At 36.4% G+C, this 27350-nt stretch overlaps 2 protein-coding genes across 6 annotated transcripts in view; both read left to right on the forward strand.

Annotated features, from left to right (window-relative positions):
- The window catches only part of LOC143915612 (uncharacterized), an 854026-nt gene that overhangs the window by 478682 nt on the left and 347994 nt on the right, over positions 1 to 27350 (forward strand). The window lies entirely within an intron of this gene.
- ced-6 (PTB domain-containing adapter protein ced-6) overlaps positions 1 to 27350 on the forward strand; it is a 68098-nt gene that overhangs the window by 10043 nt on the left and 30705 nt on the right. For 4 of the 5 annotated variants that reach the window (XM_077437225.1, XM_077437226.1, XM_077437228.1 and 1 more), the window contains one exon: positions 19235 to 19302. The exons of the other annotated variant lie outside the window; for it this stretch is intronic. The gene's annotated coding sequence lies outside the window, so the exon portion shown is untranslated. The remainder of the gene's footprint in view (positions 1 to 19234; positions 19303 to 27350) is intronic. 5 annotated transcript variants of the gene reach the window in all.

Consider the following 27350-nt stretch of genomic DNA (forward strand, 5'->3'; position numbering starts at 1 on the left):
AAGTCGACAAGTCCTTCATTCAGCTATGTAAGATCAACGATATCACTTCTACTTTTGTCTGGTCCAGATCCCTTTATGTTTTTATGAAGTTGTGAATTAGATCTTCTATATTTTTATCCACTCTTGCTTGTGCTTTTTTTCACTGCTTCATCCCGCATATCTACTGCTCATGTTTCAGACTTATTTTTATTTTATTTTTTTATTTGATTATATACATATGTATATACCATGAAGGCCTAACATGTAAACCCCAATGCGCCTTCCTGGACAAGTATAAACAATGCAGCATTTTAATTACATAAGTCGCTGAATTACGAGACACTGAAAACTCGAAATTAATGAGACATCTATGAATTGTACATAAATTTTAAAGTGGTGACATAGTAGGTAGGAAGGTTTTTAAACAATTGAATGCAGAAACCGTTTCAACAATGAAATCAGCAAACTCTAGCAAACGATAGGAAGTGATCGACTGAAATATTCAAGTCTGACCAGCAGCATTACAGATATACTCAGAATAAATTCTTTTCAATCGAGGTCAACTCATGGGATCGAACTCGGCGCCTCTGGGTGTTAGGCAAAAGCCCAACCACCGAGCGATGCTGCTGGCTATGGCTATGAATATAATATCTTAGTTAACCAATAGAAATCGCTCATTTTTCCCTACTGGCAAGCTAAATGTGTCAACATACTACATAGTCAGCAGTACGGCTCGGTGGTTGGGTTTATGTTTAGCACCGAGAGATTACTGCTGGTTAGACTTGGATATTTGTGACTCCAAGTCGATCGTTTCTGATTTCGAACCATTTTTCGTGTCGAACAGTGATATTGATTCTGATTTTGAGACCTATTAAAACCAGCTTAACTATAAAAGTTATGATTTTAATTCTAACTGTCTGTTATGATTTATCAAAGTCATAATCCTATGCAAAAAGCAGTCGACGAATCCATCGCCAGCTCAACATTATTTAGTAGAGCAAAAGTTTCATAACAACCGGTAACCGGTCCGGATTTTTTCCGTTCAAAATTTACCGGAATCGATCGACGCAAGCGAGCCGAATGTGTTACAGATGAAAATCATCGTCATCGAAGTCTCGCCTTTTCTTAACACTCCATTTACATACATATTGGCAAAACGAATTGCACGTTGCCAAGGGAAAATATTTATACCCAATGCAGTATATAATGGGTAGATACGGCAATGTACGTCCATATGTATGTGTATACTTTCCGTCAGATATAAACTGGTTGAAGTCAACTCGGGGCAATCACCCGCTGTAAATTGTGCTGTAAAATGTGTATACCTTTGCCGTGCTTACATACCTCAACTCTTCACAATCTCGAGCGAAACATGGGTTTTCGACTTGACTTGATCGACTTCTATTTTCATCTTTCCTGTTTCTGTATGTCGTGCATTTCTTCCACCTGTCGAGCAATTAGAAGATCAGCGTCGTTCGGAATTACTGTCGACATTGCTTTCGTTCCATCTGACATATCTCGGATGAGGTGTAACCAGTTTGTTAGATAAGGAAACGTTCCGGCTGCTTCTATATACATACATATTTATAGAGCTATCAATGAGAAACTGTCAGCTATGCCCAAAAGTGATGAAAAAAGTCACTGCTGTGATAAAAATAGGTTATTATGAACATGCTTTGTAAAACTTCTTTGAGTGCTGACGTCTTTTCTGTTGAAAGCCCGCAATGCTGAAAATTTCGCCAAAATTGTAGCGAACCCAAACAAACCCTAGATAACTACCGCCGAGGATTTCGAGTTTTGTAAAGGTGTGTTTAGACTCTCTAATATATCTTGCAACAATATAAAATACACAAAAGAAGTCTATTAATTAATGTATTTTTCCAAAACTAGTTCCATCTTCTCCATTGTTGTTAAAATGTAATGCTCACAATCTAAATGCCAGGCCACAATCTAAAATACTCGGCGGCTAGGGATTTCCATCGGGAAATTCTGCTATGGTTACAAATTCAGAAATTCCGGCGTAAACCAGTCTTTATAAACATTGACACGGATTACACGACCCATGTTCAATGCATTTCTTTCAATGCTACCTGGTAAGGCTTAGCGGGTAGTATTCTTGTTTACTTTTTACATCCTCAAAATACAACGCCTATCGGATTTTTCCAGGCCCGTGGACTTGTTGGCAAAACGCCGATCGGCGTTGGTCAGCATTTAAAGGGTTAACACATTTAACGGTAGATAATCAACGTCAATACAGTTGAAATGCTGAAACCATTTCACGAAACTAATCCATCCCTGTCTTCTCATAGGGAAGCTCTATATAAATCTAAAGAGCGGACCAACTTTGCGCAGTTTATTGTTCATTGTTCGCCGTGCTTTTTTCATTTGATGAACCTTTTTTTATGCTCTCTAGTAGTTTGCCCTGTTTCCTGGAAAAAGCACGCTTCCGGTCCTACCTCTATATATAAAAAAACGACCTCATCTATAATAAAACGACCCTTCGGACCGTTTTGACGAACGACCCCTCGGACCGAATTTTACCGAAAATGGTGCGAAGGGTCGTTTTGTTATAGATCACTGTCAAGCAAATATTAATACTACCATATAATTTCAACGACGAACGGTCGAATGTATCCTTTTCAAAGGGCTATACCCAGAGAAATGCTATTTTATTAATAGAAGTGGCTTTAGGGGTCATATTGTTGTCAAGTGATGATTGTCCACAGACAATCGTAAATAATTTTAGCATCAGTCGTATTTGATGCTTGGTGCTCGACGTATGTCCGATAAAAACTTCTCTGTTTGTTTATATTACTCGCAAGATGGGCAAATAGTGTGGCTAGAACACTATCCCAATAAACATGTTTCAATAGAAAATACTCAATATAAAATAGTATTAACAGAGGGAAAAAATCCCAAGTGAAAATACGTACTTTTGACTATTGATTTGAACTGGACGACTACTTATAGAGATTTGAAAGCTGAAAAGTACTACAAATGAAAGATAAAATACCCGACTATAGATTCCAATATTCATTTTGAACAGAAAGTTGACAGATTTTGAGACATCGACCGAACAACACCAAGATATAGAAAAATCGCGCGATTTAAAAAACACATATATCTCAGAATCTCGAGCCAATCAACATTTTTTATTACCAGATTCGTGTTCACTTGGCATAGATCTATAATAAAAGTCATATCTCGTTTCTGAACCATTTTTCGTGTCGAACAGTGTTATTATTACATTTCTCTGACTATACCACGTACGCATCCCACAAACCCGACATTTTTTCTATATGTTTGTGATTTCGCCCTTATGCTATTGCACATATGTTATCAATAGACTACTGATAGAGAGCGTGCTTTTTCCAGGAATCGGAGCGATTTGGCTCTATTTATAAAGCTAGAGTGCAAAAAAAGCTTTCGGCGAACCTTTAACAAAGCATTTACAACAATTGAACAATAAACGGCGCGCTTTGGATCCGGAGTCTAGCTATCAAACATAATTTTTGGCATATGTGTGTTCGCTATGAAAAGCCACAGTTTCCAAGTGAGCACCATAAAATTTGGTATACTCGTGGTACCCACGGTACGGTACATAGTCCATACAAATGTACTATAAAAGAGTCATTGATTTTGAACTCTCAAATGTGTGTGATGTGGTAATAGTCATCATAGTGTGTCGCACTCAAAGTCCGTTGGTTTTGAACCCACCCGTTATCGTGTGCTCTCTTTCTGTCGCAACGTGACCTCATACATCCATCTCGCTTTGTCGCCTTCTATCGCCGCTTGCATCCTTCACACCGGTCGCTCTCTCTTTCTGTAACTTCTATTACGGAAACTTTCTATGAACTAATGATTCCATTGGATGTTGTGATGTGATTTCGTTTACAGTTCCAACGCAGTGACTCTCAATACGCTCTATCGAAGCAAATTAATATTCTCGAAAAAAAACAACAATTGAATATATCTAGTATTTTGTAAAAATTTCATTAATCGACCTGTGCGTTAGAGATAAATAATACATTAGATTGTGTCCGGAATTCTAATTTTACCATAACGACACGTACGGCCATTTACAAATAATGGATTTCCGACAAAAATTGATGAACGGAGCGATAGCAGCCATTATTATTACGTTTCGGAAGTGCTGCCTGATATTTTGGTCATTTTTAAGCAAGTGTGCCGTATTAAAACTGACTGTAATACTGTTAAGTAATACTGATTTTCATCTGATTAATCTTCCACTCTTGAAACGACGAAGAAAGTCTTTTATGTGTCTAATCATTGGGTTATCCGTTCTGTAATAGTGTGCTTATACTTCTGTCCTTAAAATGTTTTTAGGTTAGGTAAGGTTGTGTTTGGAATCTTTTTATTTCGTTCTTACGTTTGGGGCTATATTTTATTGAAGATGAATGCTTTTTATATATATCTTACTTCTGAAAAGCTTTTCATAATTAATTACGTTAGGTTATGATTGCTATTTCTCGGGCTGAGCAACAAACTACTTTAAATTTTGGTAGGTTAGATATAATATTTTGAATGGAAAATTTTATTGAAATTCAAGCTAGATATGCTACTTTTCAAAAGTATGTATTATAGTCTTTCACTCTCGAAACGATGAAGAATGTCTTTCATGTGTCTAATCATTGGGTTATCCGTTCTGTAATCGTGTGCTTATACTTCTGTCCTTAAAATGTGTTTAGGTTAGGTTAGGTTGTGTTTTTGGAATCTTTTTAATTCGTTCTTACGTTTGGAGCTATATATTCCTGAAGGTGAGAGATTTTTATATCTATCTTACTTCTGAAAAGCTTTTCATAATTCATTACGTTAGGTTATGATTGCTATTTATCGAGCTGAGCAACAAACTACTTTAAATTCGGTTAGGTTAGATATTTTTAATGGAAAATTTTATTGAAATTCAAGCTAGATTGGTTAGTTTTCAAAATATGCATTATAGTAGGTTAGTTTTGGTTAATTTACATTTTTAAAGTGTAAAGTATTTTTTCTGTGCATCTAAATTATATATGTAGAATGCGTGAGTCATTTTTTAGGTTAGGTTCAATAGTATTCACGCTGAATAGTTTACATATATTTAATATTGCAAATGAAATGAACACCCAGTTTATTGTTTCTGATCAAGCATGTATCATATGAAGTTGTGTGTGACATGTCATCACGTCGATCTAACTGTAAAATCCTGAATGTCGGTTAAGTTTGGTAGTGTTTCAAATTAAGATCCGGGAACTGACATCTAATGAAACTAACAAAACATTTGTAAAAAATGTGTGTAGCACTTTAAGTAACCATGTGTTTAATTTTCGGTGTAACCGATGTTCTTGGGAGCGATCGCTGAACCAGTATTCGTGTATGTAAAACTGGATTTTGTGTTTTTCATGTTAGGTTAGATTCATGTAATACTAATTAAAATTTCCAGGTTATGTTATCTTGGATGTGTTTTGAAGTAAGGATATGTTTGTTATTTTCAGGTTAAGTTTTGTATAATCTATGTATGTTGATATCAAAACAAACATTATTTAACACGTATTAGATTCCATAACTAAAAAACAACGACATGTATAGTATACCTCACACACAACTATCTAATTTGCATTTAATACATAATCGAAGAAGGATGTGTGCGTGTGTGCGTGTGTGTGTGTGAAAATAGAAAGCACGCACAGTGAAATTTTCGATATTAAAAAATTGCGTAAGGTTTTGAAAATCAAAAGTGTCATTTCCAGCAAGCGGCTGCCTGCTGATTTCACTGAATATGTGTTCAAGGGCTCGTTTGGTCATGGCCGTAAATTTGCCTCCGCTCCGACTGGTTCTCGCCGTATTAAAATACAGTTGTGATTCGTTTTGGCCATTTTCGACCAGTTTAGCATGCTAATCGATGACAAGCGGGACTTGGCTAGAAATTCTTCACCGGCTAATTTCATTTTCTTACCATTATTTGGTCACCGATTGTTACCGCAACTTTTTTTCTCTTTCTCACCGCTCGCTCGCACGTTGTCGTAAACTACCGGCTAATTTTCACACGTGATGTGAAAAAGTTTTGCGAGTGAAGAGCGTTCTATCTTTGTCTTCATTTTGTTGTGACTTTTTTAATGCACGTTTGATCTATTCACATTTAAACTTTAGAGCAGTGATTCCCAACCGGCACCGGTCCGTGAAAAATACATTTATTGAAAATACATTAACGTGAACAATTCCGGGCAAACACTAGAACAATTCCGGGTAATCCAGCTTCTACTACATGCATATATAGTTTTTGGGTCTACCTAAAGTGAAAAGGTCGAAAAAGCAAATATTGGAAGGCAAAGATCGAAAATCGAAAGATCTTAAGTCGAAAGATCAAAAAAACAGGGTGCATGGTAAACGGTACTATGTATATATAATATATATGAGTGGCACGCGGTGAAATTATCTCTCTTTTTGTCATACAGCCTTGTTTAATGTGCGCGCGTAGGATACGGGAGGAAAAGCATGTTCCTCTTGTTCCTCTTGAATCCTGCTCGCGCAAATTAAGTAAGGATGTACCTCGGGGGTAGAGAGAGTTTTACCGCACGTCACTGATATATATACTAACCGTTTTTCATATGCATGGTAAACGAACATTTTCGACTTTTTCACGTTCACCCATAGTTTTTCTCTTGCATTACTGGTCTGTAACATATTTATCCTATTCTCAGTGTTTTGAAGATTGAGAAACAAAGCTTTAGAGCATTTGTGATGTTTTAGTGATTATTTCGCACATGGAGATTTTGCACACGTCACTTAAACTTCGATCATGGAATATCTATCACTCAAAAATTCCACTCACCGAGAGGCATGCACGTGAACTATCACACTAACGAGAATTCCAGTGCCAGATATTCCGCATTCACGATTTTCATAGCAAAAATTGTCGTATGCGAGGATGCCATGTGCGAAATTTTCCGTTTGCCATTTGTTATATAATAAATTGTTTTCTGGACTCACTTCTATTGGGATGTATTGTTTACTTAGTTACTCTACATGATCGGAAAAATGCACTCGAGATAGTTGTACTTTCTACAAACTTTCAAAGATGCTCAAGAAGAACTAACGCAATAGAATTCGACAAAAAAGCGTCAAGGGGTAGTTGTATGTTATCCGAGGGTGCTGAATTTTTTAAATTATATTGCGTAAGTTCTTTTTGAGCACCTTTGAAAATTAGGACTTCTTGAAACTGCTATTCAGTGCAATTTAGTCTATCTTTCCGGTAACCATAGGCAACGTGTGTATATTTTTTTTATATTTAGAGGAAGAAGACTCATATTGATTAGTTAATATTTATTATTAAGAATTTTGTTTTATGAATGTTACCTGGGTGGAGCCCGTCTTTAATTTTGGTTTTCAAGTTGAGATTAGAACGTAATTATACATTGTTTTTGCTAAATAATGTTCCGCTCACTTTTACTTTACTTCCCTTTTCGCTTTTTGCTATTCCTTTTTTTACTCTTTCATACTTTCTTCTCATTTCTTCTTTCATCATGTTCATCTATTTATAGCTTTTTAACTTACTTTTTGAAAGTTTCAATCAAATTCTAAAAAAAAAGTATAAAAAACAATATAACCTAAAATATTACAACCTAAAAATCTTCAGGAACATATGAAGAAAATGAAGTAGCTGACCACATTTTTGTTGATAGGCAGTCAATACTCCATCATACATATAATACAGTAATGACAGTATAATTTAATCGAATCATTATGGAAACGATTCCAAAATGGCGACACTTCTTCCCCGTTCTTCGCGTTTTCTCCGGTGATAATTTGCGGCCATGGCGCCAACGGTATATCTTCGTCGGCCATTCGCTGGGCTTTTTAATTAGTGGTGTTCTTCGCCCCCACCTCCCCCATTTCCTCTGACCATAAACGGTCGAGCCGCGGAAGTGAATGCTTTGAAAGAGAAAACTGACCTTGCTGGTCATTATTATTATATACCACCAGGTGGTAAACGCGCACGACTCGGATCGATGGGTCAACTATTTGAACCGTTCGGTACGTTAGACGAAAATGAGCAATGAGATCAAATCTGAAATACAGTCATCGAGACGGCCACCACTCAACAAACGATCAATTTATCATTTTGTGACTGTTGATGTAACTGTTGTCTTACTAGGTCTGATTGGTGTCAATTCCACTTGAGAAATACAATATACAAATTGGTTTAATTAAATTTGCTATGATTGCTTTTGCAAAGCATGTAATTATTATCGTCGGCAATTAACGTATGAAAAAAAAAAACATTTGCAAAAAAGTTGTCAGACTTGAATTTGTTCAATCGATGTTTTTTCTTCAGTCTTCCGCAGACGATTTGCATTATTTTTAAATATTCTAACTTAAATGATTTTTTAATCAAATATTTAGTATGGATAGGTACATATGTCAGATTTTAAAGATTTTCAATCAGTACTTCTGAAAGGATTTTTTTCATAGACATTTCTAACCATGTTGATTTGGATTTGAACTATAAGAAAAAAAATTAAATAAAAAAATATAATTTAACTAAAAATTTCTTAAATTATTAAAATATGCAGCTTGTGACCTCTAGATGTGAGTGATAATTGCGTATTTAATTCAATTGCATCAGTAATACTAACTTACGATATCTGTAAGGAGGTGTGACAATGCACATTTTTAATCGACGATAAGTGACACACCATGCATTTATGTATAAGTAGTTTGTATGGCAAAACATCGTGATGTATAATTTACAGCCTGTTTTTTTCCATTTTTGTTAGCTTTACTGTACTCTGCGAACAAAGGAATACGATATATTGATCCAAGTATCTATCTACCAGTGGCGTACCGTAAAAATCTTCCCGTTTTTGTATCAAGTCGGGATAGTGTACTCGTATTTATATATAGCACACCCGGTTGACCCCCTACGGCTCTTGACACCCGGAATTTCCTCACGCATCAATTTCCGTGTTTTTATTCTTTTAAACACTTTAAACTCTTGTTGATCTTGTTTGCATTACAAAACTGCGATAATCTGTATGTATGTATGTAGTATTTGTGAATCAAATTGATACAGCCTATAAGCATAATTTTAAACTGCAGTTCAAAAAGATAGATCTGATCAAAATACTGATTTATCACAATGCTATTTTCAAAAACATACAATATGCCTACAAACAGAGATATGTAATAATAATATAAGTGACTTTAGGCGTTATACTGTTGTAAGATTGCGGTATGGCTATCGCCATACTTAATTAGTTTCCACCACAATTGTGTTTGGTGTGCATTATGCAACTTTTAACCCATCTTGTGAGTAATATGAACAAATGTTTATCAGACATGTGTCGAACATCATACACTAAACAAAACTGTGGCGGAAAATAATTAATTATGGCGATAGCCATACGGCAATAGCCACTTCTTACATTTCTCTACTTACAAATGCAAACTAAATATATAGGATGTGACTCGGTTGATCAGAACTTACAGAAAACTGAATCACATTGTCTGTGTAATATTTTTCTGGTACACTATTACATAAAGTTGGCGGACGTTTTGCTTGTTTTTTTTTACTATGACAGCTCTAATTCAAAAATTAACACTCTCAGTGCTCATTATTTAACCTTATCTCGCTCTGAATCAATTTGTGACGCAACTGTTCACCATTGTGGACGACGAGGATAACATGCGATGCAATTTTAAAAGCGAAACCACTCTATTTGTTATGCGCATGCGTGCCATGAATTATTTATTAATTTAATCAAAAATCACGCACTCTGCTTTGCACAGTTTCATATGAGATTCCTCCTCCTTTTTTGTATTATTTAGTTTTTTTTTTGTTTTGCAACTTTCGATGGCCACAACAAAACAAAAACATCCGCGACCTTGACTACACATGACCTGCTACAAATTGGCTCGTTTGCATTTCCCTATCTTCATTTTATACATATGTATATCTGATGAAATCGACCCAACTCAACCTTTTTCACTGTGTCCAAATCTCGCATACTCATCAGATGAGTCTTCGTCCATTTCTTTCCTTTTTTTTGTATGTAGTTTTGACCGACTTTTGAGCGTTTATTGGCGTAAAAAATAAATTGCTTGCTTACTTATTCAAATATACATACCCACACAAGACAGACAGAGATCACGTATGATGATTTGGCTTTGAGCGTTTTAGTCGGCGGGTTTGTACCGCTCGTTTATTACCGTTAAGTGTTTGCGACAATATCTTGTCTGCTGGCGAGATAGTTGCTCTGCAAATATGGGTCGTGCTCTGTGATCTGTGGTAGCTTTGCTGCACTTCCACTCCAAAAGATTTCACGGTAAAAAGCTTAACAGTGTTGTTTTACCTTAACTGATACTAATTGATCTTCGGATTCTTTCAATTATTCTATGGATCTCAGCAAATCCAGCCGTGCTTTTTTCTATACTCATTCACATGTGCTATATTTGCTGGTGGTTAGATAATTTTAAGCACCAAGAGATCCGGGCGTCTCAAGTGCTCATTAAAGTCCACTGAGTACTCTTGGGTCGTGTAAAAATGTTTACGCACATCGCTGTTGGCAAAAGATATTGAAGAGTTCAGTAAGGAAGCGGTTGCTGGGATGTCAATTGTATCCTACGATACATATGTATGTAGTAGTGTGACCAAAGAATCTCAATTGAGATGATTTAGCTGAGATAGCACATCTAGTTGATTCCAAGATATCCAAAAGAGTGTGATCTATGAATTCCAGGCGTCATTTTTGTCGATTGAGATGCTGTAGATAGGATGTCGTTTTTGCTGTAGGCTTCTATGTACAGATAGTATTCTAGATGTCTTAAAGTGTCGTAGATATCAACAGGAGTATGACACAGAAATCCCAAAAGCAATTTTATCCAATTGAAATGCTGTAGCCAAGGTGCTATTTCTGTTCCAGGATTCCAGGTGTATGCAAGTCTTAAATATGTATTTGTAGGAATGTGACCCAAGAGTTTCAGACTTCACTATCTTCTTGTGATGTACCTACACATGCTTTCCTCGCATCCCTGGTGCAAATTTGATTGTTATTGGTCTTCTTATAGTTTTGAAACATTGTTAGAAACTTATTGGTATTGTTTCTTCTGTGCTATACCTGTCAAGAAAACTTATTGTGTGAAGTTTCATGACTTCCTTCAAACCTATGTAGCTCCACACTCGGCGTTTTCCCCCACAACGCTGGACACTTTCAGTGAGCACTGTTGAATTCACAAATCCAGTTCCATCGCTTCGAATTCGAATGTCAGTTCTTGACTATTTGGCATGATCTCACGACCATCTTCTGGGATCATTGCACTTGCGAGGACCTGATGTTTTCACGTAGCAATGCGCGTCCTCACTTCATGGTCGACCAAGTAATACACTCCTCACTGTCATCGAGCGGGAAGTTGCATAACAAACAACTACATATGTACATACACATGAACAACCGGTTTCGCCAAATTTCGCACGCTCTCGGAAAAAATTTGGTTAAAAATTAACCATAATTGTACCCGCTGGGTGTGGTCGGACACTCCTCTAACTAACGTGCATACACATATGTATACAAGTATAGCAACAATAAGCCTAATTTTAGAAATGAGCCAATTCCGCTCTTAATCACAAAGGAGATTTAGTTGTGTTTTTGCAGCGATGCAAATTTGATGATCTGTGTGTGGGTGCTGTTGTTGCAAATTGTTGTCGCTCGGACAAGTGTGGTTCTGGCTCGAGGAAGACACGAGTGCAGCATCAGCTCCGGTGACGTCACACTTTCAAGGTTGGCAGCTTTTTTGCTGCTCGGTGGCTTGTTGTACAACAAAAGTGTAATAATCCGGCGAGCAATTGCGCTATGTGTTATGGCCACTGCTGTACAATACCTGTGAATATTATTATCATACGAATATATTATATATGTATGTACATCCGTATTTTATTTAGTGATGAATTCAAAACAGAAGTCGTCATTCATGAAGGCCTACCCCCACTCCATGGAAAAGATGCGCATAAACCATGTTCAGTACATGATCCTAGCACGCGCATTATCTCTGTGGAATGAGGTGCGCCATCATATATGACACCAGAGGCGTCGTTTCAGCTTTTCCCAGGGGGGGGGGGGGGACAAAATTTTTGACCTGTAAGGAATGACTTTCTAGGGGGGGAGGTGTATTATATTAAGAAGATGAGTGTATATGAATTTTAACTTTTTCTTTTAATAATTTTTTTATTTATATATTTTTATCAATAAAATTAATAGTAAAATAATTTTAAAGGATAAACGAGTTTTACACATATCTTTCAAAGCAAGACAAACAACAAAACAAAATATATTCGGGAGTTAACATTTTTTTTTCATTTTTTTGACAGTGTTCTAAAGAATTTCAATAGTATATTTTTGTTGGTTTAGTATTTTAATTCAAATTCATAATAATATTGTAGCGCAGGCAAAAAAAGAGCCGCCGTTTAAATTGGATCCGAGGATTATCTCCCTCCGTTTAAAGTGCATTCGAGGGGAACAATGGAGACCCCCGGATTGGGCCGAGTAGCATCTCCGCTATTTCCCAGAATCCGGACGAGCATGAGACGGTGCGTGCCTGAGACCGTGCCACCATACGTGATGAAACAATAAGTAAACAAACATGTCGAAGAAGATGCATTGAGCGACCTGCCCTTTATAAGCTGGTACTTAGGCCAAATCAGATCATTCTGGAAGGAGCACTGGTGGTGTGTGAAACTCCTTAATCACCCAAAAAATGCTGTGAAGCGATTTTGGCCTTTCATTCGGATCCTCTACCCACCCCTACGCAACAATAAATTAAACAACGTGGATATTCACGTTCAAATCTATGGGGGGGGGGGGCAACTGTTCCAAACCCAGCCCTCCCCAAATGACGCCCCTGCATGAAACGATCTCTAACCATCTTAAATAATAACGATAAAAATAAGAAATGGAAATAGATGATAGCATAAAAAATTCGTTGCTTTATTTTAATTTATTAAGAGTACTCCCAAATTTTATCATGTCATGTTTCGTATAAAATGTTTTTCCAAGACTTCTCAGTTGGTAGTAACCGAACCTAACCTAACAAGATGTCGCTTAAGTATCACACTTCAAGTAATTTGAAGCAGTAATTTGATTACATTTACTTTTGACAGATTATGCCATTATTTGTACCGCTGTATATCATCTCGATGTAGGTGTGTATCTTGTTATTTTGCTATCTAAACATCCAATTTATTGTGTGAGAACTGGGACATAACCGACGAGCGACCTCTTTGTCAGACTCTAGCAGTGCACGACTTCTAAGTACAGATTGAGCTGCGGTTGCCATTTCATGTCAACTATTTATCCACAAAAAAAAACTAAAAAAAATTACTCTCCCCTTTGATGATTCTGGTCGCGTTTAAAATTTCTAGGTCAGATATATGTATGTATATACTAAGTGCGTTTAATTCTATTATAGTATGTTACTTAGCGATAGCGAGACAATGCAACACACCTGACCGAGGTTTATTACTATTACGAACTCTCATTAGCGACTCGAGACACGTGCATGATATATAAATATATTGTACAACTACGTGTACTATGAACGACGGCGCTTTGAATTATTTATAAATTTAATTGCGCATAGTATCGTATTATTATTGGATTAAAAAAAGTTTCTAATAATCGCTCGTCTCTTTTGCGAATTTCGGCGCGGCCGCGAAGCCGGCTATTATGGCCAAAATAATTGCGCGCGTTATTCGCGAAACACAAACGTCAAAACAACAATGGTGTTCTCTTTTTCGCTCAAATGAGTTCTCGTTAAAAATTATATTTCGTCAAACAATATAAATAGTGAAAGTGCGTTTTCAAATTGTATTGAGTGTGTACGCACACTCGCACACTTAAAATGAGTATTGGTCGTTGGGTTTTTCGCTTAAGGCCAACGATAAGTCCGTCCGTAAATTGGTCGCCAAAATGTACGGAGAAATCAAAATGGCGTCTTTGTTTACTTTCCGATTTAAGGTTAATTCATACTGGATTGACCTTAAACACAGCACAGACCGGCAACTGCACACGTAAACAGCAGTACGAAAAGTATTCTTTGGTACATTTGATATTTATTTATTTTTTACAATTTCGCCATAGTGACATTACAGATTAGCTCCAGGTCGTCACTATGGCTAATTTATTACAAGACATTGAAAACTCATAATTAATGAGACATTTAAATACATAATTATTACATACATACACATGTAAATCGAAACAATACCCGATATCTACATGTGGTCAGATATTACAAACATCGTATAAATATGATTCATAACATTTTTCATGTAACAATACGATTTTTTAAATTTTGATAAACAACCACAGAGACATCTATGGTGAGAAATAATTTCATTTCATTCACAAAATTCATTTGTTTTTTTTTTTATTAAATTTATTTGAATCGAAAAAAATATATATTAAACGATATCGATATCGTCGTCGTAGAAACTTTGATTTGTTTTCGATGCTCCCACCCAAACCTTACATACAAAGTCTCTTTCGAAATTATATATCAGATTCATTCATCCATCAAATCGGAAAATGTATGCTAAGATGCCATTTTGATTTTGTTTGTATGAAGATTTTTATGAAGATGCCATTTTGATTTCTTGTAATTTAATAGATTAAAATTAAACATTGTTCATTTGAAGGCATCAAATGGACATTATTTCAGTGGTAGTGCTCTTTTGTATAAATATTTAGAAAAGTAAAAAACCGTTCAAATTCGTTTATTTTAAAAATATCAGCTTCGGCGCACAAAAAATATCTCAAATACATTTTTGAAAAATCAACCGTGAAGCCAAAAAAATTGAGAAACACTAAATCATTTATTCAATGACAAGTCAAATTTTTCTTCAACTTAGTGTAAAATGAATTGTTTTATATATGCTACTATATAAATCACGACCTGTTAAAGTTATTGCGACGGCCTCACACCAATTACATTATTTTCGACGCGTTGAACTGATAAAACTCATACGCGATTGAAAGTCTTAGACATAGTCACAACGTTACAACTGTCAATTGTTTGTGACAGCAAAAAGTTCCAAATTACTTATATAAAATATTTATGTGTTCATTTTTTACTTTATAAGTATAATATATAATAATTTACTTACCTATATGATTTCGTACTTTCACCGTCTATGTACATAAGTACAGGGCGGCGCCTAGGAATTCGGCCGCCCGTGTGCAAACTTAAATCGGCCGCTCTTTAATTTTATCAGCATTCGTATAAATCATATTAATTCGGGGTATAGTGTTGAAAAATTTAATCAAAATAAAAATTAACCTGAAAAACAGACTGAAAACCAAAATTTTTAGTTCTGAACAGGACCAGACGACAAGAGAGACTGGACGTTTTCAAGTTCATTCATGAAAATATATTGTGTTTTTACCCCCAATTCCAAATCTAGGACGTGGTTCTTTCGATGACCAACCAATAATCAATATCATTGAAGAAATACATTTGGCAAGCTACAAAGGTAATAATATTAGAATATATAATTTCGAAAGAGACTTTGTATATATGTAACCTTGGTTGGTTGGTTCGTAGACAACACATTCGATTTCGATTCATAGCCGCCAATTCGATTCAAAGGATTCGAAAGCCCCGGGGGCGAAGTCCTCGGAGGCGAAGTCCTGAGGGGCGACAGGGGGCTGCCAAATTTTGATATACATATAATTTCGAAAGAGACTTAGTTTATATGTTTGTCTGTTCGTGACGTGTTCGTCAATTTAATAAAAAAACAAATGAATATTCAAATAAATTTATATAAAATAAAACAATTTAAATAAATTTAATAAAATGTTTACTGTTAGATTAGTCATGTTTAAGCGGTTTATATTACAAATACCGAGTGAAGCCGAGTAAAACCACTAGTAGAACATAAAAAACCTAGCTCTACGCGGACCTGCTATATTTCCCCCTCATTTCATTCGGCCGCCTTTATATTTGGGCCGCCTGTGTGCGTTGCACACATTCGCACATATGGTAGGCGCGGCCCTGCATATGTGCATTAGCCGCAACATTCAACATTCAGTCTCGTTCTTCGACGAAAGGGTCTCTTAAACTGTATTCGTTGGGGGGGGGGGGCTCATGTTGAGGGCTTTAAGGGTCAAATTCCTTGATCTTTAAAGCGCGCGTTAACATTCAATCGGGGAAAACTTTTATAAATAAGCGTATCAGTAATATGAGCGCTTTTTATATCATATTTCAGACAACTGTCAAAGTCAAATATACGCCATTGTACAGCTTACGTTAGTTACGCATAAGGTATACATATGTAGGTTATTTTGATGTAATTTGGATCATTTGGGTCATAGCCAGCAGCATAGCTCGGTCGTTAAGCTTCTGCCTAGCACCGAGAGAGGCGCCGGGTTCGATCCCGTGAGTTGACCTCGATTGAAAATAATTTATTTTGAGTATATATGTAGTGCTGCTGGTCAGACTTGGATATTTGTGACTCCAGGTCGATCGTTTCCTATCCCAGTTTGCCAATTTTTCTGATTTCATTGTTGAAACGGTTCCCGATTAAATTGGCTAAAAACTTTTCTACCTACTATGTCACCACTATTCGAGTATGATTAATGTACAATTCATAGATGTCTCGTTAATTTCCAGTTTTCAGTGTCTCGTAATTCAGCGACTTGTGTAGTAAAAATGCTGCATCGTTTGTAATTGGCCAGGAAAGCGCATTGGGGCTTTCCCGTTAGGCCTTCCTGGTATATATGTAAAAAAAATATATACATACATATATATTTTAAACGATGCATTCGTTTCGCGTGCATTGTTCATTTATTGGAATGGTTAACATATGTGTATAATAATACAATTGCCGATAAACGATCGAAGATTGTCGAAACTATTAGAGAGGTATTCGGCACCATTTGATCGAGCGCCATTTTATTTTTTGTTTCATATCATAGATACCTAATGACGAGTGCATTTATTGCCCAGTTTGCGCAACGACGATTACGATACCGTCTGAAAATCTGTTGCAATTATGCAATGGCAATTGGACGGCGTGTGCCCCGAAAGAAAGAAAAAAGTGCAGCCGCCATTTTGTTACCGTTCGTTGCACCGAAAGCGATCGATTCGCGGCCATAGCCACATACATACATAGAATGACAGTTCCAGAGCGTTTTCAAAACGGTGCGATTTCACCGCACAATAATGGCTCGACTAAAACAATAGACCACGTCCGGTTTACATCCAGGTCGAAAGCGCGATGCAATCAAAGTGCAACGATTGAAATTGCTGCAATTCCTCCATTCAGCCGTGATATAATAATAAATTGCTAATTTTACAACACGAGACGACGGCCTGTGACTTTTGATGATTTCTTGAGATTGTTCACGACGAATTGTTCTCACTAGAATGCACCCGGGAAATGTATTTAGATATTGTTAATAGGAAGCTATGGAAATCGTTACCGTTAGTGGTCATTTTGAATTTTTATATTAAATAATAAGAACCATGTGAAGTTTTCAGAACCTTTTTGCGTCATTGATGGTGTTTACCAGTGGTGTAGTCGGGCTAGGTCGCCGCTTTGGTACTTCTTTTTGAGCCGGGTCGCCGACCTGGCACTTTGATTGATATAAAATTGTTTTTCGAGTACAATTAAAAAATATTTTGACTAAAATGTCACATAAAATTTTGTATTCCAAATATTGTGAGCAGACTCTCGTTCTAACACTCGATGACCACAATCGATTAGTAATCTGAGCACATTCAAAACTTAAAGGAAGTTAAATGAAATTTATTGGCTTTTTTTTATCTAAAACCACCTAAAAATTCAAAAGAAAACATTATTTGAACTATTGGCCATACACACTTGAGGATAGATAAAATGACGGAACTCAGCTTAAATGAATAGTCATGTCTAAATTCACCTGTTAAAATTTGATTTTTTGACATATGTACATATGTACATACATGGTTTTAGCATTGCTAAAAGCAAATGTTGCTGTTGACACACGAACACGGGTTTTGCAAAATCAAAGATGTTGAAGAGGATGCATTATGGAAGTTTTTATAAAATATAAAAAATACATCATAATTTCAACAAGCAAGAATATTTGTTAATTATTATTTGATTTTTTTTATAAATATTTGGACTACCAATATTAGGATACAACTTTTTTTAGAAAGGAAAAAAGCGGGGGGGGGGGGGGTCGTAAAAATTAAACACCGACCTGGTTCTTTTTTATTTAGCACTACACCACTGGTGTTTACTGATTGCGATGTATTATTTTACAGTCAATTGGTATGTGATAAAGTGACCAATACACTGGTCAACAACTAATGTTTACCCCATATTTTGCAAAATTGATGAATTAGTTAAAATTGTGACCGATCCATTGATTCGGCTCATCCATCACCGATTTCATGTATTCGGCAAAGTTATCACTAGAGGTAAGATAGCCAAGGGGCCGCTCATTGTTCCATTGTTGTAAATCCTTTGTAAAAACGGTTCGGCAAACCTTTAACAATGCATTTACAACGTTTGAACAAAACACGGCCCCCTCAGGCTCCGGTGACTAGTTATCACAATCACTTTGTAGTTTGAGCCCTATTTATGATATGTTTTCGTCTAGGATCTGGCCTGATATTTGAGACAAAATGGCGTCGCTCTTGAACTTAACTAATTTGACGAATGCTATCAAACAAAATGGCGGATTCTTTGAATATTTTTGGGGGTATTGGGTGTAATTTTGCCGCTGCGAGTGCTAGGTGTCTCCGAGTGCGAGTAATTCGAGCGTTTCTTGAACTTTTGTCCCATTTGGAGCGGGACCGGTCATGTCGTGACCAAACAATGGGTGTTTTCCGAACCCCATTGTGTGTTGCAAATGTGATTGCCGCGCATTCTAGGCACGTTCCACGGTTTTGTTTATCGGCCATGTTGTTCGAGTTACCTCTGCTCCCCCTCTTTCTCTCTCTCTCTTCCTCAAAAGGATTACCACCGTGCTTAATTTAGTGAACGATTACGCTTCTTTAGATGTGCTCGGTTTATAAACAAACCGCATCTCTTCATTGACAGATTGACATCAATCGTTGAATAGAATACGAGGTGTCAATGAATTGACACACACGTGTTATCTGCGTAGTTAGTTAATATACATATACATACATAGATATCTTGAATAAAATAGAAATCTCTTTTACCTTTTTGAATATTATAATATTTATTTTAATTAATATTTTTTTTGTATTTCAGAGTGTCAGGCTTCTTCCAATTTAAAACTTCCAACACCTTATAGACTTGGAGAAAAAGGCCTGAAAAAAGTGAGTCCGATACCTTTCATTATAAATACAAACTCACATTGATTTAACATTAAATATTTGAATCCTACTTGTAAAACCGGTTCGACGACAGCATGCTAACCGGTTAACCGGTTCGCGGTTCACAGCTCATCACAGATATTACTCGGTTGATTATAACGAAACGCAGAACCAATTCGCAACAAGCAACTGTTCGATTAACCGGTTCGCATAAAAATATATTTAAAATGTGGCCGTTTGTTACTTTACTTTTACTAAAAATTTGGCAATTCAACGGATTTTACTTATACTTGCTAACCGGTTCGTCAAAAAAGTATGATCGGAATGAAATCAATCGTTCAACGTCCAATATGATTACTTTGGTTGACGGGTTCAATGCAAAAATGTCTTTAAAACGGTTGCTAATTTAGTTTAAATAAAAACTGACGAATAGACCGCATTTCGAATTGACCGCAGTTTTTATTTAGTTTAAATAAAAACTGACGAATTGTAATCATTTTCCAACTAAATGATAAATGGATTGTAGGCGACTAACCGGTTCAACACCTTAAATGTGTTGAAAATCAACAGATTATAAGTGCAAACCATTTTTTAATTAAAGTTCATGATCTGTGACTTGAATCGATGTATTTTATTGAAATTCTAGACCGATTTACAAAATATCAGATTAACCGGTTCGAAAATTTTTTCATATAGAATTTTTCTCACAGAAAACTCTTACAAATGAATTTGGCTTATCCATACATTCTAAAGGCAAAGACACACAGAGGTACGCGGTATATTTTTTTTTTGCATAAATTTGCAGATGTAAATTTGTGTGGCTATTATTTTATTGTTTGGTTTTTACTGGCTTTTGAATTCGTCCGCAAAACATATTGAGAGATTAGGCAATTTCATATTTTCTTTAAATTTAGAGTATCGTCTTCTAATCAAAGTTACAGTATTGTTATGTGTACTCGTATTTCAAAATCGTTATTCTCGTGTAAGTCGAAAACATGACGGTTTATGAGAATTTTTATAAATCGAAAAATTTATAAATATTTTAAGCGCCTTTTCTTTTACGGCGCCTGTGTGTGCCAAACACTTCGCACATGCCACGAGCCGGCTCTAGCATTTATATATGCAATAATTCTGAAATATGCAGGAGATATATCAATAAATATTTGACTAGTTTTGATGTCTGATGACCAAAGGGCGGATAGGAAGCGTGCTTTTTCCAGGAATCAGGGCGTTTTGGGTCTATTTACAAAGCTAGAGTGCAAAAAAAAGGTTCTTCATAAAATTGGACAAAGGATAGCGAACAATTAACAATGAATGGCACGCTTCCGGTCCGATCTCTACTGATGACCAGACTTCAGTGACCAGGATGCTTTTACTGAATGGTTCACTATTGTCAACCTTTTCTTTGCTCTCTTGCTTTGTAGGACAATACTAATTGACAATAGTGAACCATTTTTTGTGGGTAAAAGCATCCTGACCTGTCTGCTGTTGACCCACTGGAAAATTCTCCGATTCCCGCCGACTCTTCCAAGTCAGTTGAAACTGTGAACACTTATCACTTACACTTACATCACTAACCACTTACAAGAATAGAAAACGCAATTGAAGGAATGTAAACTATTACAAAGCCACGTAGTATATGTATATGCATACTGACTATTAGCAGAGAAGGACGTTTCGTAAGCAAGCGGCATGTATTATCCGTCTGTACGAGTTCGGTTTGAATTGTGACCGTTTTCTGACATTTTATTCGCGTGAAAGTCACCAAGTCATCATCGTATGCATACCTTTTTAGATATAAGACGGGGCGTGATCGGAATAAGCCTCAGCACTTACTTTCCACTTGGTACACAATCGGAATCGAGCCCGAAACTATGCAAATTGCAACATCATCCGTAGATTCCTACACGACTGAATTATGTAGCTACGTGCACACCGAATCGTACGCCATGCGCGTGCTCGTGGTTTCCATCGGTGAAGGGCGTTTCGTCAATTATATGTGTATATATTTTTTTAATTATTCAATCGATCATGTACAGTACAGTCATACAGATCGTTCCAAAGCGACGAGTGTACTTAAACAGTTCAAGAAACATACTAAAGAGCCAGCAGCATAGCTCAGTCGTTAAGCTTGTGCCTAGCACCGAGAATTACCGGGTTCGGCATCCCATGAATTTTTCTGAGTATATGTGTAATGCTGCTGGTGAGACTTGGATATTTGTGACTCCAGGTCAATCGTTTCCTATCAGAGTTTGCCAACTCTCTCTGATTTCATTGTTGAAACGGTTCCCGATAAAAAAATGAGTATGATTAATGAACAATAAAATGTATGTACAATTCAAAGATGTCTCGCTAATTTCCAGTTTTCAGTGTCTCGTAATTCAGCGACTTGTATAATAAAAATGCTACATTGTTTGTAATTGGCCAGGAAGGCGCATTGTGGTTTACCTGTTAGGCTTCTTGGTATATATTAAAAAAATATATAAATACATAATTATTATTATATAAGACAGGTATTTATACAATACGATAAATACAAGAATTTATACAAATGTGAATACAAAACATATATACATACATGTATATGGAGAAATTTTTTGCATCATTTTTATTATAAATATGTAGATACCGGCGAACCTCAAGACACTGAATATCTTGAGATTTGTAAGAGAGATGGGCAAGGGGATGCCAATTTTACAGGAACCGTTTCAATGAAAATCTGTAATTGGCAAACTCTGGTAAGAAACGATCGATCTGGAGTCACGAACCAAGGCCTGGTCAGCAGTGGGACTCGAACCTGTGACCATTCTGCTCGAAAGCATAATATTCTAACCACTAGTCTACGCTGCTGGTTGAGTTGATTGTTAATTCGTACGATCTTATTATTTCGACAGGTTTCCCATACAGCGTATACACTCGCATAAATATATACAAACATAGCATTTTTTGCTCTTCATAATTTTGAAACGTCTGTATATTGATATGCATTTATTTAGATACTTTGAGAGCTTAACATTTTAATATGATTAAAATCGCAAGCCTCTCGGCCCAAAACTCAATTCGACATTGGCCTCTTTAAATCAGAATCAGACTCAGATATTTCCTAAGAACCTGCGATTGTTTTTTTTGAAAACGTGCAAAATTGCACTTCCCGTCAATGCGGCGAAAAAGCGCTCGGCTTGCGTTCCGGTCGGCAACGTGTTAGTTAACACCGTACGTGTCGATAATGAAGGTCGTCAAAATAAATAAATATTTGATGATACAACACACACACACACACACCTTAAATGGAAAATGAACACTTCTTCTTCAGTTTCAGTTTCACTTTTGAATAACACACAGACGGACACTTCCGTTTGTAAATATTATTATTTTATCATATAAATATTCGCATACAAATCGCAATATTCGGTGTACATACATATGCATTTGCGATAGTGGAAGTAGCCTCGAAATTATAAGGAAGTGCTTATAAATTATATATTGATCTAACATTTGAATTTGACTAATAGTTAATGAAGTTTTATGTAATTTATTTGTTTTGTATCTCACCGAGGGTCTTCCACTCTTGGTTTGAAGTTCCTATATTTGTGGATTGGGAATTAATTCTGCTCGTCTTTATGTACATACGTATGCATACAGTATTTTGTATTGAATTTTCCTGTATGTACTTACATGGTTTTATTTAAATAAATAAATGTATACATAGATCAATGGTTCTTGTGTGAAACTAGTGTTGTGCCTGTTGATCTCAACGGGTGGTTTCGGATAGGAATTGATACACGAATTAAAATAAGTTATATGTTATATATAAATATAATGTAAGGCAATTTAGAGGCGCACGTTATAATAGAAAAAGTGCGCGCATTACACGCTCGTCGATCCAACCCGTTCACCTGTTCGAAATGATGAATGAATGTGTGTGTTTGTATATGTGTACGCTCCCGCGCATGCTTAGGCGCATCCGACGCTTAAGTTACCCGTCGCTCGGCCTGACTTCGCTCAGCGCTCAATATCATGAGTTAGTTGTTGGTTGACGCGTCTGCCACATACCCACATACATCGCGTCCATTTTTATATATAATATTTTACTACAGTAGTAATCTAATAGGAGTGATTTAAAACAAAAGCTTTTTTATACTCTTCATTTGTAGGGGGAGAACAACTCTAAGTGAAGAGGATAAAAGGGAGGACTTAGTTCAGAATTTAAGCAAAATCGTCTAGTAGCCGCATGCCTTAGTTGCATTTTTGAATCATTTACGTATATAGAGATGTTATCGTATATATGTAGATAATTGTATATAGCAAGTTATACAATGTCCATTCAACAAACTACATATGTGTTTCAATTATGACTATAATCTTGTAATCTTTCCCGTATTTATATGCACGTACGATTTACGTGAAGTAAACTTAACGTGTGAACGCACCCGGAATAGCTATGACGATTATGTATGCACGTACGATCAGATAAGACACTGGCTTATCTCTGCCACTTTGAACTGAATACTGTTTTACAAATCCATCTCTCGCCGCTTTCTGTGGGGCTTTTTCAACTCTCGTTTTGGTCTCACGCCTTTCTGGGCTTGGTGCTCGACAGGTTTCATTCAAGGCCGCCACATTCGTCTGTCCTTCTGTCCTTGAAACGGTTCAGTTTTTGTCTCTCACTGGTGTTTGGTCGCTTTTCGACGCTTTGTTCAGGTTTCTTGCTTTTTGGGTGCTGATGATGGACTGGTTTCACTTAAGGTCGTTGCACTTGACTGTCTTTCTGTCCTTCTGTAATCATGTTTTAGTCCTCACTCATTATTGTTTGATGCTCTCGCAATTTGGATTTTTTTCTTTTGAAGGTCTCTTTTAATTAGGGTTGTCAGATTTCATGCAAGTTAAACCGGGACACCCCCCCCTCCAAAAAAATAATCAGATCTTTGACTTTTCTGTAGACAATCTTTGACTTTGCTATAGGCAATAATTGCTATAGTAATAGCCACCTGGTTTTTGAATGTAAGAGTAGACTTTTATATTCAATAGTGTGCGAAAATTATCGATTTAAGATAAATTGATTGATGCCTAATACACATTTTTTGTCTCCCTTCTACACATAGTAAGACAGAGACAAATATGTAGTTCATTGTTGAATATTGCTGCAGTGTTTACCAGACTGTCTGTTCCAGACATCTACTTTTTTTTATAGTTTATGTTAATTGTGGGTTAAAAACTTCTGTAGATATTTAAAAAGTAGTAAACCCGGAAATTTGGGTGTCCCGACAAGTTTGTTCGGGACACCGGGACACGAGACTTAAAACTGGTGACAATCCCGATTAATCGGGACGCCTGACAACCCTATTTTAAATACCCCTTGTTTTATGATCTTCGAGTCATTTTAGTCCTCCGAGTGTCGAAAACTTTCTCTGGTGAACCCTCAACGTCAACCTTCAATGAATTTGGAGTACTCGTTGTTTTGTGCTAGTACTGATAGACTTATTTCCTTTCAAGGATACGTTCACGTCTTCGGGGAGTTTCGCTTTGCTCCTTCATAACATAAATTTTGTGTCGTTTTTCCAAGATTTGTTGTGTTCGTTTTTGATTTCGGTGCTGATGATGGACTGGTTTCTTTCAAGGTCGCCTTAATTGTCTGTCCTTCTGAAGTCCGTGGTTGTTCTTCGCGTGCCGTTCCATTCGTCGGCCTTCGGAATGCTAACTCGCCAGTTGGTTTCTATTGAAAATTCGCTTTCTACTCGCTGAAAGCGCAAAAAAGTGCACGCGAGCTAACTTTGTATCTACCTACACCCAAACGACCAGATCCTCGTTGGTCCGAATAAGCGGTTCGATCCAATAGTTAATCGGATAAGGTGGTGACGGAGTGTTACAGAACTATGACCCATCTCAGACTTGACGCAACTTTAGTCTGATGTGGTACATGGGAACTGTTTCGGGGAACAAAAGAGTGTTTCGCATTTTTTGGGACAAACAATTACAATATTGAAATGCTGACACGTGGGAAAGTTTATCAAAACACAATATGCTTCTACTGCTAACTAATATGCTTTTTTTTAATCTGATGTGTGGTACAGTCTTCTAGTTACAACCTACATACATACACATTACAGCCTACTGCAGTAGCATTCTAGGTAGAGCCATTGTTCTATACAGAGATTAGGTCAGCAGGGTTGATTGCTATTTTTATGAAGTATGCAGTTTTAAGAAAAAAACACAAAATATCACTTTGAATAAACTGCTGTGCTCGAAACTGAATATGTTTATCTACATAGATAGTTCTCGAATTGAGAAGTGCACTCTAGACACTTCTCAATACAAAGAACACCGGCAAATGAATGTAGTCCAATTGGCAACAAGCTATCCAACATTTTTCTCTTCTTATTGATTAATCTACAAGTCTTTTTTCTCAGTATTTAGGTCTAAAACATACAGTATTATTATCCCTCTAATGATTACTAGTAAAAATCCATTAAGTCTGCCTTTTCCCCTACTTGTATTTCCAAGTGTCCTGTATTTTCAAGAACTTCTATTATTCTTCTATAAATTCTAGTCTATTTTGGATCAGCTGAGATGTTCATTCTTGACATTTCCCAACACAAAGGTCTCTTCTTTTCTCAATCATAAACGACCAGATCTACTTGATCATTTTTAAGTTTTTGCTTTTTTAAAAGATGGGACTTAAATCTAGACAAGATGTGAAAATAAACCTTAGTTAGTAAAAAATTTAGTTGAAAAGTTCGATAACTTTCACTTGGCCTCTGACGTTTTGCTTCGAAGGGTGAGGGGTGAGAGTCGTGGAGGAGAAGGGGAATGTCTCGAGGCAAAGATAATAAATGCGTTTTTAGCATGACCTTCATTTGCACATGATTTCAATTTTGCATCCCTATTATCTTGGTGTGATCAGAGTCCTATTTCATCTGCCAATTTCCTTTGCTGTCACATTCATCCGTAGAATATACTCTAGCTAGTTCAGTTGATGAGTTTTCAATGAAGGGGAAAAAGGGAAAAAAATGAATCAACAAGGAAAAAAGCCACACAATAGTTATATTCTGTAATATTGATGTACGTATTATATAATGGAATACATTCTACTTGTTAAAAATAAATAATTAAGTTTGGATACAAAACAAAGACTCTTTTATAAGTTGTTTTTTTCAATTCGTTTTCCTCAATTAAAAATCCTTTCGTGTCAGTCTAACGACCAGGATCATAGATACGAGAAATAAATTATACAGACACAATGTTCATTATTGATTGTTATATGAAACACATGAATATTTATCGCATGGACTCGTGATCATCGTGAATATACGTAAATCAAGGATTGCACATATTTATCGATTGAAAAATTGATTATAATAATACAAAACACAGCGGGAAGCTTGCATATAAATCACTAGAATCATGACGTGTAATTTACGAGCTCGATTTCCCCAAAAGATCCATCTGATTTTTATCAACAGGATATCTCAAACCGGTCGGGTTGATAGACGAGGTCATCCAGAGTAAATAATATGTAAAAAGAATACTTCTTTTCATACTATACAGCAGCGTACGTTATGGCAAGCTTTGGCCGAGGCAAGGCAAAATTGGCTTACATATGTACACATTACAGAGAGTAACGATACGGCGTAATCTTGCTTGCGTCGTATCGTTGAGTCAATATTGTCACAATGTGACGTTTCCGAAAAATATTCATATGCGCATGCGCACTTTCATTAGTACATGTCTGTTACTAAGAGTTGGCGCGTTCTCGTACTTGCACAGAAGCACACAAAAAGACAGAGCGTCTTTTTATTATTGCTTTTTATTTTATTATAATGCAGTGTGACTGCATGCTATACACCTATTCACCGACACAACACAAGCGCATTTGTTTGCGCCAACTCCCGGTAACAGACCTGTACGTATGCACTCGCTACTATTTCCACAGCGGCTAAATAAAACTGGTTTTGCTTTGTAAGTTACGGTGACATGTACTGCTATATAATATGAATAGATTTTGTCAGCTACTGCTGTTACATCTACGCCACGTACACATTATGGAACATATT

This window comes from Arctopsyche grandis, chromosome 8, assembly GCF_051622035.1.
Source record: "Arctopsyche grandis isolate Sample6627 chromosome 8, ASM5162203v2, whole genome shotgun sequence".
Lineage (NCBI taxonomy): Eukaryota > Metazoa > Arthropoda > Insecta > Trichoptera > Hydropsychidae > Arctopsyche > Arctopsyche grandis.